The sequence below is a fragment of the Parambassis ranga genome, unplaced genomic scaffold, assembly GCF_900634625.1.
Source record: "Parambassis ranga unplaced genomic scaffold, fParRan2.1 scaffold_47_arrow_ctg1, whole genome shotgun sequence".
Classification (NCBI taxonomy): domain Eukaryota; kingdom Metazoa; phylum Chordata; class Actinopteri; family Ambassidae; genus Parambassis; species Parambassis ranga.
The window spans coordinates 614,895-632,779 of NW_021144805.1; the positions used below are offsets into that span (position 1 = coordinate 614,895).

General features: G+C 46.2%; 5 non-coding genes across 5 annotated transcripts; all 5 read left to right on the top strand.

Annotated features, from left to right (window-relative positions):
• Nucleotides 1-4,316: 4,316 nt before the first annotated feature.
• On the top strand, nt 4,317-4,390 carry trnan-guu (transfer RNA asparagine (anticodon GUU)). Its single transcript has one exon. It is a non-coding gene; the product is annotated as a tRNA-Asn (tRNA).
• Nucleotides 4,391-6,854: 2,464 nt separating this feature from the next.
• On the top strand, nt 6,855-6,928 carry trnan-guu (transfer RNA asparagine (anticodon GUU)). Its single transcript has one exon. It is a non-coding gene; the product is annotated as a tRNA-Asn (tRNA).
• Nucleotides 6,929-9,392: 2,464 nt separating this feature from the next.
• On the top strand, nt 9,393-9,466 carry trnan-guu (transfer RNA asparagine (anticodon GUU)). Its single transcript has one exon. It is a non-coding gene; the product is annotated as a tRNA-Asn (tRNA).
• Nucleotides 9,467-11,930: 2,464 nt separating this feature from the next.
• On the top strand, nt 11,931-12,004 carry trnan-guu (transfer RNA asparagine (anticodon GUU)). Its single transcript has one exon. It is a non-coding gene; the product is annotated as a tRNA-Asn (tRNA).
• A 2,465-nt stretch (nt 12,005-14,469) lies between these two features.
• On the top strand, nt 14,470-14,543 carry trnan-guu (transfer RNA asparagine (anticodon GUU)). The gene has a single exon. It is a non-coding gene; the product is annotated as a tRNA-Asn (tRNA).
• The last annotated feature ends 3,342 nt before the right edge of the window (nt 14,544-17,885 follow it).

The following is a 17,885-nucleotide window of genomic DNA, read 5'->3' on the forward strand; positions in this document are numbered from 1 at the left end:
TAGCTTGGTGGCTAGGAGGACCACCAGTCCTCATCCTCTGTGAGGAGGAGGCTACCACCACCTCCATGCCACAGCCTGGTGTATCCTCAGCATCTGGGTGTGTCAAAGCACATTTATTTGTAGTAACATTAGTTGCTATTAAGAAATATTATTGTGTGATTTGTGCTTTCTGGGTTCTTATATTTCTCATCTCTGTTTTCCCCCCAGGCTGTGGTTGATGCTGGTGTGCCAGGCATAGACAGAGTTGACAGCTTGGCAGAGTATCTGGTGGAGCTGAGGAAGCAGTCCTCTCTAGCCCTCACCAGTCAGCAGGTCAGATGTTTGTGTGTGCTTCTGTGCCTGTCATACATGTCCACGCTTATATTTTCTTTTCTCATGTGCCTGTGTTGTCATTCTGCTCTCTCTCAGGTCAGCACCATTGTTGTGTCGTGGCAGAACCTTCTGGACTACGGCAAGCAAAGGGTGGTGTTTGCTGCCAGGCACCAGAGCAGGCTGAATACAGGCAGGTTTAGGTCGCCAGAGAAGAGGCAGGACTTTACACCCGGGGTGGAGAGCGACAAGCGCTCACCACTACTGCACCACTGGCTCACTGGCCAGATTGCTGTCGTCTAGTGGAAATGATCTTCATTAGGCTCTGTGCTATCCACCGTAGTCCCAAGAAAAGGGGGACAAGCACATTTTCCAGATGGGACCACATCTTGGAGGATTACCGTAAAATAAGGCAGCTTATTCTGTGTAATGGGGCTGTCATGCAGCAGACTAGTATGCAGCTGGTGGACATTAACCACACTACTCTGGTGCAGTGGCACAACAAGAGGGTGAAGAGGCAGGACAGTATGGTACTGATGCAGGTGCTGGACCTCCCCAGTCGTGGCAGCTGACCCTCTGCCCCATGCAAATGTGCCCCCAGCATCTGCCCCAGCCTGTCCTTCTCCTGCCTCTGTGACTACTGCTGCTCCTGCACGTACACTGCAGCGTGAAGTACTGCACAACACGTGTAAGAAGTGTGGACAGTACAGGACAGCAGAAACTGGGCACAGCCAGTACAAGGGGACAGTCTACTGCCCGAAAGTAGAGACTGTCCCAAAAGAGCAGTGGCTGGACAACATAAAACAAAAAAAGTAATATGAGAGAGGCATAGATGACCCCTCGGACAAATACCCTCAGCACTGTGCCAGACCTATTTTTATAAATAATTGTTTTTGTTATAATTTATTACTCTGTAAAATGCTTGAGACAACTATAAATAAAGTTTGGTAAAGTGAGTAATGTATTGTTTTCTGTGTGTTTTGTGTTGAGATTAGAGTCTGTTAAGTGCTGTGTACATGAGAAGTCTTTGCTTAATGCTGTTGTGTGGGCGTGTAGAGGGCGATGATGGATCTCACCACACACCACAAATGCAGACATAAAAATATCAATATATCAGTAACGTAAGGTTAATAATCGGCAAAATCGGTGTTAAAGTGATGTCCAGTTACACATTTTTTTAAATCAGTCCAAATCTAATGCATTAATATTTGGCGTTTGTGGGACTCGAACCGGGAACCTTGGGGTCGAAGCATAAATTAATATAAAAATGAAAAACAGGTTTAAAATCATTTATGTCCAAATAAAAATCATCTCTTCCCTTCTCTCACGTTTTTCTCATTTTTCTCCTCTTCTTCCTTCTTTTTCCTCATTTTTTCCTCATTTTTTCCTTCTTTTTCCCTCTTCCCCCTTCTTCCCCCTTCTTCCCCCCTTCTTTCCTTTCTTCCCCCCCCATGACAGACTATTGTTCCCCAGCTTTGGCGCAATCGGCCAGCGCGTTTGGCTGTTAACCGAAAGGTTGGTGGTTCGAGCCCACCCAGGGACGCTCAAAGATGCGCGTACCTTTTTTAATGATGACACATTCATAAAGCATGAGGCCACACCCGCTGGTGACCTGTCCAGGGTGTACCCTGCCTCTCAGCGGTAGATAGCTGGGATAGGCTCCGGCCCCCATGGCCGGAGTGTAGAGGTTGTCACATTCGCCTCACATGCAACATTAGAAACAGCTGTAACTGATCAGTGTGATTGCTGCAAGGGCAGCACTGCAGGACAGAGCAGGTTCACATAATGGATGGATGGATGGATTCAACAACAAAGGAAAAAATAATCTTTCACCAAAAGAACTTACAATAACAGAAGAGTTATATAGTTAGATGGTATAAATGAAAAAAATGGGGTGAATGCACTTTATAATAGCTACATCTTTTTAAGTCCTAATTAACCATGAATAAGTACTTAATCCATCATGAGAAAAGCATTTATTAAACATAACTCATACATTAAAACAATTAATTATTGATATACTCCCGGTGGTTACTCATTGTTTGTTGTTTGTTCAGAATACCGACTTTGACCTCGAAATTCTGTTTTCATCTCAGAATACCGACTTTGACCCCAGAATTCTGAATTTCATCATATTCTGACTTTGATCACAGTATTCTATATTCTGTAGGTTACCCTGGCAACCTTGTGTCAATTTAGGTCACCAGGGCAACCTTGTGTAACTATAGGTTACAATGGTAACCGTGTCACAGGAGAGTGGTAGCAGTCGCATATTATTTTGTAAAGGCCAAAAAAAAAAATCGGATCTCACCAAAAAAATCCGATTTGGCCATTAAGACCTGCAGTCTGAGCGTATTTTCTAAAGCAAAGTCGTGGGTTCGAGCCCCACGCTGGGCGGGTAGCTTTTGTCGCAGTGATCTGTACATGAAAACACAGAGATAGAGATAACTGAGAGCTGAGAACAACTGCTCTTCCTCATTCTCAGCCTGTGTCTCGCTTAAGTCGTCACAGCCCAGTGTCCCTGTGACATCGCTTCCTGTTTAAAGATGTAACCTGTTAGTTAACTGATACCTGTCATCTTTCCGGCATCTAACCCTACCACAACCTTGCGCACCGCTACAACCTGTTCACCCACACTTAAGCACCCCTCCCCGGGCTAAACCAAGCAAAGCGGACTGGGAAAATCCTCGTGCCCCTGGTACTGTAAATGCAGGTTTGTGTGGTGGAGGACCTCAGTGGGTGGGTCTGTGTGGAACTCATAAAACAATGGCTCTAATTACCTCATACTTACCAGCGTCGGTCTGACTGGCTGTGTGTGGTGTGTCCAACGACTGGCTAACGACTATGAGACCCCGTTTACACATAGCCGGGTATTTTGAAAAACGAATATTTCCTTCCCTCCGTTTTCCAAAACAACATCGTGCACACATCATCGTCTTCAAAAAAGTTTCCGTTAACATTACCACGCATAAATGCGTCCCCAAGAGTGATCACGACCACGCCGAGCCTGTGAATGGCAGTGTAGGAAGAAGGAGAAAGCCGTGCAGGCCAATCTGAAGCCTCGTCGCAGTCTGGCAATTTGAGTCAAAAGTTGATCCAAAGTTGCTGAGCCTGGAGACCTAACATGTCTCTGCTCCTCTACACAGTAAGAGGAGCTGCATTTGCAAATGCAAACACGTAAAAAGTGCTGACACCAAGAGGAATGCAAACGCTACCCGGAATGCTTCCATTACTAGACTACAGCCTACTCTGGCAGCCGTACTACAGAAAAAAAGGTCGCACCAACTGACGCGCCGACTGCCGTTTTTGTCAGTTCACATTGAAACGCGAATACGCCGTTTTCCAAAATCTCCACTTTTGCCAGAGTTTTTTGGAAAGATTCGTTTTCAGAGGCAAAAACTCCAGTTATGTGCAAATGAAAGGCAGGAACGAAGGGAAAAGTCCCCGTTTTTCAAAATACTGTGTATGTGTAAGCGGGGTCTGAGATTACAGGAGGGGGACTGGTGGACAGCCCATTGTTCTTGCTGTGAACATGTGACTTGGAGTGAAAGTTCCTGGGAATGGATGGAAGCTGCATTGTATGTTGTAGAAAGATGATGTCTGAGTCCACCACCTCTGTTAAGGGAAGGTTTTTCCAGCTTGAAGTGATGTAGTGTGTCTCCCACCCGTGGTGTCAGGATTTCAGCCAAGTGCTCAGCCACATTGTATGTGAGTAAGTGTGGCGATGATATACTTGACCTGCACTTCCAGGATCCTCCTGCAGCTTCTGGCAGTTTGTCAAAAAGTGATTGTGCTTCTTAGAAGAGGACGGCATAAAACTTGACAGAAACCTAAAGATGTGCTCGTTAGCAGAGGATGGTTTCGATCCATCGACCTCTGGGTTATGGGCCCTGCTGTATCCATCAGGGCGCTCGGTCGCACCATGGTTTTCGGTGCATGCGGGAAGTTCAGGTACAGGCTCATGCTGGAAGTACAGGTCAAGTGTATCATCATCAGGCGGACACGAGGTCTCTGTGGCGCAATCGGCCAGCGCGTTCGGCTGTTAACCGAAAGGTTGGTGGTTCGAGCCCACCCAGGGACGCTCAAAGATGCGCGTACCTTTTTTAATGATGACACATTCATAAAGCATGAGGCCACACCCGCTGGTGACCTGTCCAGGGTGTACCCTGCCTCTCAGCGGTAGATAGCTGGGATAGGCTCCGGCCCCCATGGCCGGAGTGTAGAGGTTGTCACATTCGCCTCACATGCAACATTAGAAACAGCTGTAACTGATCAGTGTGATTGCTGCAAGGGCAGCACTGCAGGACAGAGCAGGTTCACATAATGGATGGATGGATGGATTCAACAACAAAGGAAAAAATAATCTTTCACCAAAAGAACTTACAATAACAGAAGAGTTATATAGTTAGATGGTATAAATGAAAAAAATGGGGTGAATGCACTTTATAATAGCTACATCTTTTTAAGTCCTAATTAACCATGAATAAGTACTTAATCCATCATGAGAAAAGCATTTATTAAACATAACTCATACATTAAAACAATTAATTATTGATATACTCCCGGTGGTTACTCATTGTTTGTTGTTTGTTCAGAATACCGACTTTGACCTCGAAATTCTGTTTTCATCTCAGAATACCGACTTTGACCCCAGAATTCTGAATTTCATCATATTCTGACTTTGATCACAGTATTCTATATTCTGTAGGTTACCCTGGCAACCTTGTGTCAATTTAGGTCACCAGGGCAACCTTGTGTAACTATAGGTTACAATGGTAACCGTGTCACAGGAGAGTGGTAGCAGTCGCATATTATTTTGTAAAGGCCAAAAAAAAAAATCGGATCTCACCAAAAAAATCCGATTTGGCCATTAAGACCTGCAGTCTGAGCGTATTTTCTAAAGCAAAGTCGTGGGTTCGAGCCCCACGCTGGGCGGGTAGCTTTTGTCGCAGTGATCTGTACATGAAAACACAGAGATAGAGATAACTGAGAGCTGAGAACAACTGCTCTTCCTCATTCTCAGCCTGTGTCTCGCTTAAGTCGTCACAGCCCAGTGTCCCTGTGACATCGCTTCCTGTTTAAAGATGTAACCTGTTAGTTAACTGATACCTGTCATCTTTCCGGCATCTAACCCTACCACAACCTTGCGCACCGCTACAACCTGTTCACCCACACTTAAGCACCCCTCCCCGGGCTAAACCAAGCAAAGCGGACTGGGAAAATCCTCGTGCCCCTGGTACTGTAAATGCAGGTTTGTGTGGTGGAGGACCTCAGTGGGTGGGTCTGTGTGGAACTCATAAAACAATGGCTCTAATTACCTCATACTTACCAGCGTCGGTCTGACTGGCTGTGTGTGGTGTGTCCAACGACTGGCTAACGACTATGAGACCCCGTTTACACATAGCCGGGTATTTTGAAAAACGAATATTTCCTTCCCTCCGTTTTCCAAAACAACATCGTGCACACATCATCGTCTTCAAAAAAGTTTCCGTTAACATTACCACGCATAAATGCGTCCCCAAGAGTGATCACGACCACGCCGAGCCTGTGAATGGCAGTGTAGGAAGAAGGAGAAAGCCGTGCAGGCCAATCTGAAGCCTCGTCGCAGTCTGGCAATTTGAGTCAAAAGTTGATCCAAAGTTGCTGAGCCTGGAGACCTAACATGTCTCTGCTCCTCTACACAGTAAGAGGAGCTGCATTTGCAAATGCAAACACGTAAAAAGTGCTGACACCAAGAGGAATGCAAACGCTACCCGGAATGCTTCCATTACTAGACTACAGCCTACTCTGGCAGCCGTACTACAGAAAAAAAGGTCGCACCAACTGACGCGCCGACTGCCGTTTTTGTCAGTTCACATTGAAACGCGAATACGCCGTTTTCCAAAATCTCCACTTTTGCCAGAGTTTTTTGGAAAGATTCGTTTTCAGAGGCAAAAACTCCAGTTATGTGCAAATGAAAGGCAGGAACGAAGGGAAAAGTCCCCGTTTTTCAAAATACTGTGTATGTGTAAGCGGGGTCTGAGATTACAGGAGGGGGACTGGTGGACAGCCCATTGTTCTTGCTGTGAACATGTGACTTGGAGTGAAAGTTCCTGGGAATGGATGGAAGCTGCATTGTATGTTGTAGAAAGATGATGTCTGAGTCCACCACCTCTGTTAAGGGAAGGTTTTTCCAGCTTGAAGTGATGTAGTGTGTCTCCCACCCGTGGTGTCAGGATTTCAGCCAAGTGCTCAGCCACATTGTATGTGAGTAAGTGTGGCGATGATATACTTGACCTGCACTTCCAGGATCCTCCTGCAGCTTCTGGCAGTTTGTCAAAAAGTGATTGTGCTTCTTAGAAGAGGACGGCATAAAACTTGACAGAAACCTAAAGATGTGCTCGTTAGCAGAGGATGGTTTCGATCCATCGACCTCTGGGTTATGGGCCCTGCTGTATCCATCAGGGCGCTCGGTCGCACCATGGTTTTCGGTGCATGCGGGAAGTTCAGGTACAGGCTCATGCTGGAAGTACAGGTCAAGTGTATCATCATCAGGCGGACACGAGGTCTCTGTGGCGCAATCGGCCAGCGCGTTCGGCTGTTAACCGAAAGGTTGGTGGTTCGAGCCCACCCAGGGACGCTCAAAGATGCGCGTACCTTTTTTAATGATGACACATTCATAAAGCATGAGGCCACACCCGCTGGTGACCTGTCCAGGGTGTACCCTGCCTCTCAGCGGTAGATAGCTGGGATAGGCTCCGGCCCCCATGGCCGGAGTGTAGAGGTTGTCACATTCGCCTCACATGCAACATTAGAAACAGCTGTAACTGATCAGTGTGATTGCTGCAAGGGCAGCACTGCAGGACAGAGCAGGTTCACATAATGGATGGATGGATGGATTCAACAACAAAGGAAAAAATAATCTTTCACCAAAAGAACTTACAATAACAGAAGAGTTATATAGTTAGATGGTATAAATGAAAAAAATGGGGTGAATGCACTTTATAATAGCTACATCTTTTTAAGTCCTAATTAACCATGAATAAGTACTTAATCCATCATGAGAAAAGCATTTATTAAACATAACTCATACATTAAAACAATTAATTATTGATATACTCCCGGTGGTTACTCATTGTTTGTTGTTTGTTCAGAATACCGACTTTGACCTCGAAATTCTGTTTTCATCTCAGAATACCGACTTTGACCCCAGAATTCTGAATTTCATCATATTCTGACTTTGATCACAGTATTCTATATTCTGTAGGTTACCCTGGCAACCTTGTGTCAATTTAGGTCACCAGGGCAACCTTGTGTAACTATAGGTTACAATGGTAACCGTGTCACAGGAGAGTGGTAGCAGTCGCATATTATTTTGTAAAGGCCAAAAAAAAAAATCGGATCTCACCAAAAAAATCCGATTTGGCCATTAAGACCTGCAGTCTGAGCGTATTTTCTAAAGCAAAGTCGTGGGTTCGAGCCCCACGCTGGGCGGGTAGCTTTTGTCGCAGTGATCTGTACATGAAAACACAGAGATAGAGATAACTGAGAGCTGAGAACAACTGCTCTTCCTCATTCTCAGCCTGTGTCTCGCTTAAGTCGTCACAGCCCAGTGTCCCTGTGACATCGCTTCCTGTTTAAAGATGTAACCTGTTAGTTAACTGATACCTGTCATCTTTCCGGCATCTAACCCTACCACAACCTTGCGCACCGCTACAACCTGTTCACCCACACTTAAGCACCCCTCCCCGGGCTAAACCAAGCAAAGCGGACTGGGAAAATCCTCGTGCCCCTGGTACTGTAAATGCAGGTTTGTGTGGTGGAGGACCTCAGTGGGTGGGTCTGTGTGGAACTCATAAAACAATGGCTCTAATTACCTCATACTTACCAGCGTCGGTCTGACTGGCTGTGTGTGGTGTGTCCAACGACTGGCTAACGACTATGAGACCCCGTTTACACATAGCCGGGTATTTTGAAAAACGAATATTTCCTTCCCTCCGTTTTCCAAAACAACATCGTGCACACATCATCGTCTTCAAAAAAGTTTCCGTTAACATTACCACGCATAAATGCGTCCCCAAGAGTGATCACGACCACGCCGAGCCTGTGAATGGCAGTGTAGGAAGAAGGAGAAAGCCGTGCAGGCCAATCTGAAGCCTCGTCGCAGTCTGGCAATTTGAGTCAAAAGTTGATCCAAAGTTGCTGAGCCTGGAGACCTAACATGTCTCTGCTCCTCTACACAGTAAGAGGAGCTGCATTTGCAAATGCAAACACGTAAAAAGTGCTGACACCAAGAGGAATGCAAACGCTACCCGGAATGCTTCCATTACTAGACTACAGCCTACTCTGGCAGCCGTACTACAGAAAAAAAGGTCGCACCAACTGACGCGCCGACTGCCGTTTTTGTCAGTTCACATTGAAACGCGAATACGCCGTTTTCCAAAATCTCCACTTTTGCCAGAGTTTTTTGGAAAGATTCGTTTTCAGAGGCAAAAACTCCAGTTATGTGCAAATGAAAGGCAGGAACGAAGGGAAAAGTCCCCGTTTTTCAAAATACTGTGTATGTGTAAGCGGGGTCTGAGATTACAGGAGGGGGACTGGTGGACAGCCCATTGTTCTTGCTGTGAACATGTGACTTGGAGTGAAAGTTCCTGGGAATGGATGGAAGCTGCATTGTATGTTGTAGAAAGATGATGTCTGAGTCCACCACCTCTGTTAAGGGAAGGTTTTTCCAGCTTGAAGTGATGTAGTGTGTCTCCCACCCGTGGTGTCAGGATTTCAGCCAAGTGCTCAGCCACATTGTATGTGAGTAAGTGTGGCGATGATATACTTGACCTGCACTTCCAGGATCCTCCTGCAGCTTCTGGCAGTTTGTCAAAAAGTGATTGTGCTTCTTAGAAGAGGACGGCATAAAACTTGACAGAAACCTAAAGATGTGCTCGTTAGCAGAGGATGGTTTCGATCCATCGACCTCTGGGTTATGGGCCCTGCTGTATCCATCAGGGCGCTCGGTCGCACCATGGTTTTCGGTGCATGCGGGAAGTTCAGGTACAGGCTCATGCTGGAAGTACAGGTCAAGTGTATCATCATCAGGCGGACACGAGGTCTCTGTGGCGCAATCGGCCAGCGCGTTCGGCTGTTAACCGAAAGGTTGGTGGTTCGAGCCCACCCAGGGACGCTCAAAGATGCGCGTACCTTTTTTAATGATGACACATTCATAAAGCATGAGGCCACACCCGCTGGTGACCTGTCCAGGGTGTACCCTGCCTCTCAGCGGTAGATAGCTGGGATAGGCTCCGGCCCCCATGGCCGGAGTGTAGAGGTTGTCACATTCGCCTCACATGCAACATTAGAAACAGCTGTAACTGATCAGTGTGATTGCTGCAAGGGCAGCACTGCAGGACAGAGCAGGTTCACATAATGGATGGATGGATGGATTCAACAACAAAGGAAAAAATAATCTTTCACCAAAAGAACTTACAATAACAGAAGAGTTATATAGTTAGATGGTATAAATGAAAAAAATGGGGTGAATGCACTTTATAATAGCTACATCTTTTTAAGTCCTAATTAACCATGAATAAGTACTTAATCCATCATGAGAAAAGCATTTATTAAACATAACTCATACATTAAAACAATTAATTATTGATATACTCCCGGTGGTTACTCATTGTTTGTTGTTTGTTCAGAATACCGACTTTGACCTCGAAATTCTGTTTTCATCTCAGAATACCGACTTTGACCCCAGAATTCTGAATTTCATCATATTCTGACTTTGATCACAGTATTCTATATTCTGTAGGTTACCCTGGCAACCTTGTGTCAATTTAGGTCACCAGGGCAACCTTGTGTAACTATAGGTTACAATGGTAACCGTGTCACAGGAGAGTGGTAGCAGTCGCATATTATTTTGTAAAGGCCAAAAAAAAAAATCGGATCTCACCAAAAAAATCCGATTTGGCCATTAAGACCTGCAGTCTGAGCGTATTTTCTAAAGCAAAGTCGTGGGTTCGAGCCCCACGCTGGGCGGGTAGCTTTTGTCGCAGTGATCTGTACATGAAAACACAGAGATAGAGATAACTGAGAGCTGAGAACAACTGCTCTTCCTCATTCTCAGCCTGTGTCTCGCTTAAGTCGTCACAGCCCAGTGTCCCTGTGACATCGCTTCCTGTTTAAAGATGTAACCTGTTAGTTAACTGATACCTGTCATCTTTCCGGCATCTAACCCTACCACAACCTTGCGCACCGCTACAACCTGTTCACCCACACTTAAGCACCCCTCCCCGGGCTAAACCAAGCAAAGCGGACTGGGAAAATCCTCGTGCCCCTGGTACTGTAAATGCAGGTTTGTGTGGTGGAGGACCTCAGTGGGTGGGTCTGTGTGGAACTCATAAAACAATGGCTCTAATTACCTCATACTTACCAGCGTCGGTCTGACTGGCTGTGTGTGGTGTGTCCAACGACTGGCTAACGACTATGAGACCCCGTTTACACATAGCCGGGTATTTTGAAAAACGAATATTTCCTTCCCTCCGTTTTCCAAAACAACATCGTGCACACATCATCGTCTTCAAAAAAGTTTCCGTTAACATTACCACGCATAAATGCGTCCCCAAGAGTGATCACGACCACGCCGAGCCTGTGAATGGCAGTGTAGGAAGAAGGAGAAAGCCGTGCAGGCCAATCTGAAGCCTCGTCGCAGTCTGGCAATTTGAGTCAAAAGTTGATCCAAAGTTGCTGAGCCTGGAGACCTAACATGTCTCTGCTCCTCTACACAGTAAGAGGAGCTGCATTTGCAAATGCAAACACGTAAAAAGTGCTGACACCAAGAGGAATGCAAACGCTACCCGGAATGCTTCCATTACTAGACTACAGCCTACTCTGGCAGCCGTACTACAGAAAAAAAGGTCGCACCAACTGACGCGCCGACTGCCGTTTTTGTCAGTTCACATTGAAACGCGAATACGCCGTTTTCCAAAATCTCCACTTTTGCCAGAGTTTTTTGGAAAGATTCGTTTTCAGAGGCAAAAACTCCAGTTATGTGCAAATGAAAGGCAGGAACGAAGGGAAAAGTCCCCGTTTTTCAAAATACTGTGTATGTGTAAGCGGGGTCTGAGATTACAGGAGGGGGACTGGTGGACAGCCCATTGTTCTTGCTGTGAACATGTGACTTGGAGTGAAAGTTCCTGGGAATGGATGGAAGCTGCATTGTATGTTGTAGAAAGATGATGTCTGAGTCCACCACCTCTGTTAAGGGAAGGTTTTTCCAGCTTGAAGTGATGTAGTGTGTCTCCCACCCGTGGTGTCAGGATTTCAGCCAAGTGCTCAGCCACATTGTATGTGAGTAAGTGTGGCGATGATATACTTGACCTGCACTTCCAGGATCCTCCTGCAGCTTCTGGCAGTTTGTCAAAAAGTGATTGTGCTTCTTAGAAGAGGACGGCATAAAACTTGACAGAAACCTAAAGATGTGCTCGTTAGCAGAGGATGGTTTCGATCCATCGACCTCTGGGTTATGGGCCCTGCTGTATCCATCAGGGCGCTCGGTCGCACCATGGTTTTCGGTGCATGCGGGAAGTTCAGGTACAGGCTCATGCTGGAAGTACAGGTCAAGTGTATCATCATCAGGCGGACACGAGGTCTCTGTGGCGCAATCGGCCAGCGCGTTCGGCTGTTAACCGAAAGGTTGGTGGTTCGAGCCCACCCAGGGACGCTCAAAGATGCGCGTACCTTTTTTAATGATGACACATTCATAAAGCATGAGGCCACACCCGCTGGTGACCTGTCCAGGGTGTACCCTGCCTCTCAGCGGTAGATAGCTGGGATAGGCTCCGGCCCCCATGGCCGGAGTGTAGAGGTTGTCACATTCGCCTCACATGCAACATTAGAAACAGCTGTAACTGATCAGTGTGATTGCTGCAAGGGCAGCACTGCAGGACAGAGCAGGTTCACATAATGGATGGATGGATGGATTCAACAACAAAGGAAAAAATAATCTTTCACCAAAAGAACTTACAATAACAGAAGAGTTATATAGTTAGATGGTATAAATGAAAAAAATGGGGTGAATGCACTTTATAATAGCTACATCTTTTTAAGTCCTAATTAACCATGAATAAGTACTTAATCCATCATGAGAAAAGCATTTATTAAACATAACTCATACATTAAAACAATTAATTATTGATATACTCCCGGTGGTTACTCATTGTTTGTTGTTTGTTCAGAATACCGACTTTGACCTCGAAATTCTGTTTTCATCTCAGAATACCGACTTTGACCCCAGAATTCTGAATTTCATCATATTCTGACTTTGATCACAGTATTCTATATTCTGTAGGTTACCCTGGCAACCTTGTGTCAATTTAGGTCACCAGGGCAACCTTGTGTAACTATAGGTTACAATGGTAACCGTGTCACAGGAGAGTGGTAGCAGTCGCATATTATTTTGTAAAGGCCAAAAAAAAAAATCGGATCTCACCAAAAAAATCCGATTTGGCCATTAAGACCTGCAGTCTGAGCGTATTTTCTAAAGCAAAGTCGTGGGTTCGAGCCCCACGCTGGGCGGGTAGCTTTTGTCGCAGTGATCTGTACATGAAAACACAGAGATAGAGATAACTGAGAGCTGAGAACAACTGCTCTTCCTCATTCTCAGCCTGTGTCTCGCTTAAGTCGTCACAGCCCAGTGTCCCTGTGACATCGCTTCCTGTTTAAAGATGTAACCTGTTAGTTAACTGATACCTGTCATCTTTCCGGCATCTAACCCTACCACAACCTTGCGCACCGCTACAACCTGTTCACCCACACTTAAGCACCCCTCCCCGGGCTAAACCAAGCAAAGCGGACTGGGAAAATCCTCGTGCCCCTGGTACTGTAAATGCAGGTTTGTGTGGTGGAGGACCTCAGTGGGTGGGTCTGTGTGGAACTCATAAAACAATGGCTCTAATTACCTCATACTTACCAGCGTCGGTCTGACTGGCTGTGTGTGGTGTGTCCAACGACTGGCTAACGACTATGAGACCCCGTTTACACATAGCCGGGTATTTTGAAAAACGAATATTTCCTTCCCTCCGTTTTCCAAAACAACATCGTGCACACATCATCGTCTTCAAAAAAGTTTCCGTTAACATTACCACGCATAAATGCGTCCCCAAGAGTGATCACGACCACGCCGAGCCTGTGAATGGCAGTGTAGGAAGAAGGAGAAAGCCGTGCAGGCCAATCTGAAGCCTCGTCGCAGTCTGGCAATTTGAGTCAAAAGTTGATCCAAAGTTGCTGAGCCTGGAGACCTAACATGTCTCTGCTCCTCTACACAGTAAGAGGAGCTGCATTTGCAAATGCAAACACGTAAAAAGTGCTGACACCAAGAGGAATGCAAACGCTACCCGGAATGCTTCCATTACTAGACTACAGCCTACTCTGGCAGCCGTACTACAGAAAAAAAGGTCGCACCAACTGACGCGCCGACTGCCGTTTTTGTCAGTTCACATTGAAACGCGAATACGCCGTTTTCCAAAATCTCCACTTTTGCCAGAGTTTTTTGGAAAGATTCGTTTTCAGAGGCAAAAACTCCAGTTATGTGCAAATGAAAGGCAGGAACGAAGGGAAAAGTCCCCGTTTTTCAAAATACTGTGTATGTGTAAGCGGGGTCTGAGATTACAGGAGGGGGACTGGTGGACAGCCCATTGTTCTTGCTGTGAACATGTGACTTGGAGTGAAAGTTCCTGGGAATGGATGGAAGCTGCATTGTATGTTGTAGAAAGATGATGTCTGAGTCCACCACCTCTGTTAAGGGAAGGTTTTTCCAGCTTGAAGTGATGTAGTGTGTCTCCCACCCGTGGTGTCAGGATTTCAGCCAAGTGCTCAGCCACATTGTATGTGAGTAAGTGTGGCGATGATATACTTGACCTGCACTTCCAGGATCCTCCTGCAGCTTCTGGCAGTTTGTCAAAAAGTGATTGTGCTTCTTAGAAGAGGACGGCATAAAACTTGACAGAAACCTAAAGATGTGCTCGTTAGCAGAGGATGGTTTCGATCCATCGACCTCTGGGTTATGGGCCCTGCTGTATCCATCAGGGCGCTCGGTCGCACCATGGTTTTCGGTGCATGCGGGAAGTTCAGGTACAGGCTCATGCTGGAAGTACAGGGTCAAGTGTATCATCATCAGGCGGACACGAGGTCTCTGTGGCGCAATCGGCCAGCGCGTTCGGCTGTTAACCGAAAGGTTGGTGGTTCGAGCCCACCCAGGGACGCTCAAAGATGCGCGTACCTTTTTTAATGATGACACATTCATAAAGCATGAGGCCACACCCGCTGGTGACCTGTCCAGGGTGTACCCTGCCTCTCAGCGGTAGATAGCTGGGATAGGCTCCGGCCCCCATGGCCGGAGTGTAGAGGTTGTCACATTCGCCTCACATGCAACATTAGAAACAGCTGTAACTGATCAGTGTGATTGCTGCAAGGGCAGCACTGCAGGACAGAGCAGGTTCACATAATGGATGGATGGATGGATTCAACAACAAAGGAAAAAATAATCTTTCACCAAAAGAACTTACAATAACAGAAGAGTTATATAGTTAGATGGTATAAATGAAAAAAATGGGGTGAATGCACTTTATAATAGCTACATCTTTTTAAGTCCTAATTAACCATGAATAAGTACTTAATCCATCATGAGAAAAGCATTTATTAAACATAACTCATACATTAAAACAATTAATTATTGATATACTCCCGGTGGTTACTCATTGTTTGTTGTTTGTTCAGAATACCGACTTTGACCTCGAAATTCTGTTTTCATCTCAGAATACCGACTTTGACCCCAGAATTCTGAATTTCATCATATTCTGACTTTGATCACAGTATTCTATATTCTGTAGGTTACCCTGGCAACCTTGTGTCAATTTAGGTCACCAGGGCAACCTTGTGTAACTATAGGTTACAATGGTAACCGTGTCACAGGAGAGTGGTAGCAGTCGCATATTATTTTGTAAAGGCCAAAAAAAAAAATCGGATCTCACCAAAAAAATCCGATTTGGCCATTAAGACCTGCAGTCTGAGCGTATTTTCTAAAGCAAAGTCGTGGGTTCGAGCCCCACGCTGGGCGGGTAGCTTTTGTCGCAGTGATCTGTACATGAAAACACAGAGATAGAGATAACTGAGAGCTGAGAACAACTGCTCTTCCTCATTCTCAGCCTGTGTCTCGCTTAAGTCGTCACAGCCCAGTGTCCCTGTGACATCGCTTCCTGTTTAAAGATGTAACCTGTTAGTTAACTGATACCTGTCATCTTTCCGGCATCTAACCCTACCACAACCTTGCGCACCGCTACAACCTGTTCACCCACACTTAAGCACCCCTCCCCGGGCTAAACCAAGCAAAGCGGACTGGGAAAATCCTCGTGCCCCTGGTACTGTAAATGCAGGTTTGTGTGGTGGAGGACCTCAGTGGGTGGGTCTGTGTGGAACTCATAAAACAATGGCTCTAATTACCTCATACTTACCAGCGTCGGTCTGACTGGCTGTGTGTGGTGTGTCCAACGACTGGCTAACGACTATGAGACCCCGTTTACACATAGCCGGGTATTTTGAAAAACGAATATTTCCTTCCCTCCGTTTTCCAAAACAACATCGTGCACACATCATCGTCTTCAAAAAAGTTTCCGTTAACATTACCACGCATAAATGCGTCCCCAAGAGTGATCACGACCACGCCGAGCCTGTGAATGGCAGTGTAGGAAGAAGGAGAAAGCCGTGCAGGCCAATCTGAAGCCTCGTCGCAGTCTGGCAATTTGAGTCAAAAGTTGATCCAAAGTTGCTGAGCCTGGAGACCTAACATGTCTCTGCTCCTCTACACAGTAAGAGGAGCTGCATTTGCAAATGCAAACACGTAAAAAGTGCTGACACCAAGAGGAATGCAAACGCTACCCGGAATGCTTCCATTACTAGACTACAGCCTACTCTGGCAGCCGTACTACAGAAAAAAAGGTCGCACCAACTGACGCGCCGACTGCCGTTTTTGTCAGTTCACATTGAAACGCGAATACGCCGTTTTCCAAAATCTCCACTTTTGCCAGAGTTTTTTGGAAAGATTCGTTTTCAGAGGCAAAAACTCCAGTTATGTGCAAATGAAAGGCAGGAACGAAGGGAAAAGTCCCCGTTTTTCAAAATACTGTGTATGTGTAAGCGGGGTCTGAGATTACAGGAGGGGGACTGGTGGACAGCCCATTGTTCTTGCTGTGAACATGTGACTTGGAGTGAAAGTTCCTGGGAATGGATGGAAGCTGCATTGTATGTTGTAGAAAGATGATGTCTGAGTCCACCACCTCTGTTAAGGGAAGGTTTTTCCAGCTTGAAGTGATGTAGTGTGTCTCCCACCCGTGGTGTCAGGATTTCAGCCAAGTGCTCAGCCACATTGTATGTGAGTAAGTGTGGCGATGATATACTTGACCTGCACTTCCAGGATCCTCCTGCAGCTTCTGGCAGTTTGTCAAAAAGTGATTGTGCTTCTTAGAAGAGGACGGCATAAAACTTGACAGAAACCTAAAGATGTGCTCGTTAGCAGAGGATGGTTTCGATCCATCGACCTCTGGGTTATGGGCCCTGCTGTATCCATCAGGGCGCTCGGTCGCACCATGGTTTTCGGTGCATGCGGGAAGTTCAGGTACAGGCTCATGCTGGAAGTACGGGTCAAGTGTATCATCATCAGGCGGACACGAGGTCTCTGTGGCGCTACCTGGCTCACGACAGTCTGTCCAATTCCAATCTCCTCGGCCTATTGCTTACGCCGCCGTCCAATGTAAGATTGGATTTCATCCAATCGCGCGGCGCGACGACGCTCGACAGCGCCAATGGCGGCGCGCATTTCCATTCTACATTGGATGACGTAGCGAGTCCATAGCAACCGCTTCCAGTCAGTCGGTCGTCTACGACGAAGGATTCGACGCGTCTAAAAAGTAAGTAAATACTGCAAACGTGCGGTTTACAACAGCGTCTTGTATCGTTATAACGTGATAAGACGCTGTCACGTTGTAAAACAGCGGCTCATCCCGTTATAGCACGACAGGACGCGATGAGCCGCTAGCTTGTTATAACGAACGTGATAAGATCACGTTATAGTGACATAAAGAAAACATAATTCAGTTCAGCGCTTCCGTACATTATTTGAAAACCAGGAGCACGTGTTCTTTATATTACACGATCGCTGTGGACGCGTATGTATTCGCATATTAACTGTTTATTTAGTGCAGCGGCGTCACAGCGCGTTGTTCATTATTGCATGCTCAGCGTTTTTTATTGTTGTCAGTGTCTTTAGATGAGCAATAACCACACGGCTATGGGAGAAGATGAGTGGATGAGCAGGCTGCCAGCTCAGGTGTTTGCCCTGCTGGAGGCTGCAGGCCAGCTCCTAGGCAGCAGAGGTGGCATGACCTCTATGAGAAGGTAAAGTGTTAGCCTGTTACTTACTATGGACATTATTATATAGCATCATGCAGTTTAATGAGTGACAGTTGCTTCAATACACACAGATAACATCAAATGCTGTGTCTGTTACATCATGTAATGTTGCTTTACCAGCCTGCCACTCAGTGTCCTGC